The following is a 3,069-nucleotide window of genomic DNA, read 5'->3' as shown; positions in this document are numbered from 1 at the left end:
CGGGTTCACACCATTCTCCTGCCTCAGCCTCCCGGGTAGCCGGGACTACAGGCGGCCGCCACCTCGCCCGGCTAGTTTTTTTTTTTTTTGTATTTTTTAGTAGAGACGGGGTTTCACCGTGTTAGCCAGGATGGTCTCGATCTCCTGACCTTGTGATCCGCCCGCCTTGGCCTCCCAAAGTGCTGGGATTACAGGCTTGAGCCACCGCGCCCGGCCTGGACTGGCATCATCTTGTCATTCATCCTCGTAGCCAAGGACAATCATTTCAAAACAATTATGTCATCCTCATTTTCCTTTAAAACCCTTTTTCTTCCTTTACCCTCCTTAATATACACACAGTTTACTATGGCACACATATTCCCTCCCAAATAAATATCCACATCCTCTAGAGAGCCTCCTTCTGTTTCATATTTAGGTTAGGAGGTTCTAATTCCATTTTCCAATGCGAGGAACTCAGGGCCAGGCACAGTGGCTGTAATCCCAGGACTTTGGGAGGCCAAGACAGGAGGATCACTTGAGCCAAAGAGTTTGAGACCAGCCTGGGCAACCTTGTCCCTACTAAAAATACAAAAATTACCCAGGCGTGGTGGCATGCACCTGTGGTCCCAGCTACTCAGGAGGCTGAGGTGGGAGGATTGCTAGAATCCAGGGGGTCGAGGCTGCAGTGAGCTATAATCACGCCACTGCACTTTGGCCTGAGCAACAAAGCAAGACTGTGCCTCAAAAACAAACAAACAAACAAAAGCAAACCAAGCAAACAAAAAAACACAAAACAAGGACTGGGGCAGGAAACACACAACCTTATAGTTGCAGAAAGTAAGAACGCGCTCAACACAAACAAAATCCCCAGTCAAGGGCAGGGCGTGGTGGCTCATGCCTATAATCCCAGCACTTTGGGAGGCCGAGGCAGACGGATCACCTGAGGTCAGGAGTTCAAGACCAGCCTGGCCAACATGGTGAAACCGCATCTCTACTAAAAATACAAAAAATTAGCTGGGTGTGGTGGCAGGCACCTATAATCCCAGCTACTCAGGAGGCTGAGGCAGGAGAATCACTTGAACCAGGGAGGCAGAGGTTGCAGTGAGCCGAGATGGTGCCATTGCACTCCAGCCTGGGCAAGAAGAGTGATACTCTGTATCAAAATAATAATAATAACAATACACTTTATAAATAAATAAATGTCACATGAGATCCACACGGGGCCCTAGCACAGATAAAAGGACATTAGAGAAAAACTCAGGGAACCTGAATAACGTGTGGATTGTGCTTAATGACAATGTATCATTACGGTTCATTCACTGTGACCAATGGACCATGATAAGATAAAATGTTAATTACAGAGGAGAGTGGGTATAAGGTATATGGGCACTTCAGCCATTATGGAAACAATGTGGCAATTCCTAAGAAATTAAAAATAGAACTGCCACAGGGCCCAGCAGTCCTTCCCCTGGGCCTGTATCCAAATGAATCAAGCTCACCACCCATCTAGGTGTCCACACTCGCACATGCCCACCACAGCACTGCCCACCGCGGCCAAGGCGGGGAACCACCCGGGCACCCATCAGTGGCCAGACGGATAAGGAGAATGTGGTATATATGATCACATGAAGAGAGATGACGGACTATTGTTCAGCCTTAAAAACAGATCCTGCATTTGCCACATGGATGGACTGGGGGTCACGATGCAGCAAGACAAGCCAGACACAGAAAGAAACATCACAGGATGTCACAAATATGCAGAATCTTAAAAATAAATAAATAAATAAAGGCAGGGGTATTGGGTGCGGTGGCTCACACCTGTAATCTCAGGATTTTGGGAGGTCAAGGTGGGAGGATCACTTGAGCTCAGGAGTTTGAGACCAGCCTGGATAACATAGTAAAACCCCATCTCTACAAATTTTTTTAAAAATTAGCTCAGTGTGGTGGTGTGCACCTGTGGTCCCAGCTATCTGGGAGGCTGAGGCAGGAGGATTGCTTGAGCCCAGGAGGTCAAGGCTACAGTGAGCCGTGGTCGTACCACTGCACTCTAGCCTGGGCAAGACAGCAAGAAGCTGTCTCAAAAAAATAAATAAATAAAAAGGTGGGGATCAAATATATAAAGACAGAATAAAACAGTGGGCGACAGGGTGAGCCCCTTCAAACGGGCTTGTGTGCACCTGAGGGCTACAGAGAATAATTAAGTTCCAGGCGTTTGCTAATGCATGGATCATGGCTGCTCTGACTGTGGAAGGAAGACAGGTGCCTGTGAGATGATGCAAAACTCACCCGTTCCGCTGTGGTCACCAATTTACTGCATATACATACCCTACAACATCACGATGTACACCTTAAATGCACACAATAACATTTATTTTTAAAAAAGATACTTGGGGCCGGGCGCAGTGGCTCACACCTGTAATCTCAACACTCTGGGAGGCCGAGGTGGGCGGATCACCTGAGGTCAGGAGTTCGAGACCATCCTGACCAACATGGAGAAACCCCGTCTCTACTAAAAATACAAAATTAGCTGGGCATGGTGGCACATGCCTGTAATCCCAGCTACTCAGGAGGCTGAGGCAGAAGAATCGCGTGAACCCAGGAGGTGGAGGTTGTGGTGAGCCAAGATTGTGCCATTGCACTCCAGCCTGGGCAGTAAGAGCAAAACTCCATCTCAAAAATAAAAAATAAAAAGATACGTGGGAACTTTCTTATATTTATAGTTTTTCTGTAAATTTAACTTCTAAAAATTTAGAACTTTATTTTTAAAAAACAACAGACTGCTCACTTCAGCAGCACCTATACTAAAACTGGAACAACACAGAGTTTAGCATGGCCTCTGCACAAGGATGACACAAAAATTCATGAAGTGTTCTGTATTTTTATATTATAAATAAAAATAAAAAATAAACAACACACACACACAAAACTCTACCTCAAAACATGTCATCTAGGGGCTGCGTGCAGTGGCTCACACCTGTAATCCCAGCACTTTGTGGGGACGAGGTGGGTGGATCACCTGAGGTCAGGAGTTCAAGACCAGCCTGGACAACATAGCAAAACCCCATCTCTACTAAAAACACAAAAATTAGC

At 46.4% G+C, this 3,069-nt stretch overlaps 1 non-coding gene across 1 annotated transcript; it reads left to right on the top strand.

The window, feature by feature from the left end:
• Positions 1-2,756: 2,756 nt before the first annotated feature.
• On the top strand, positions 2,757-2,860 carry LOC115900120. The gene has a single exon (XR_004059800.1). It is a non-coding gene; the product is annotated as a U6 spliceosomal RNA (small nuclear RNA).
• Positions 2,861-3,069: the final 209 nt, after the last annotated feature.

This window comes from Rhinopithecus roxellana, chromosome 10 (assembly GCF_007565055.1).
Source record: "Rhinopithecus roxellana isolate Shanxi Qingling chromosome 10, ASM756505v1, whole genome shotgun sequence".
Lineage (NCBI taxonomy): Eukaryota > Metazoa > Chordata > Mammalia > Primates > Cercopithecidae > Rhinopithecus > Rhinopithecus roxellana.
The sequence above is the reverse complement of the archived record's forward strand: the minus strand, read 5'-3'. Positions and strand labels throughout refer to the sequence as shown.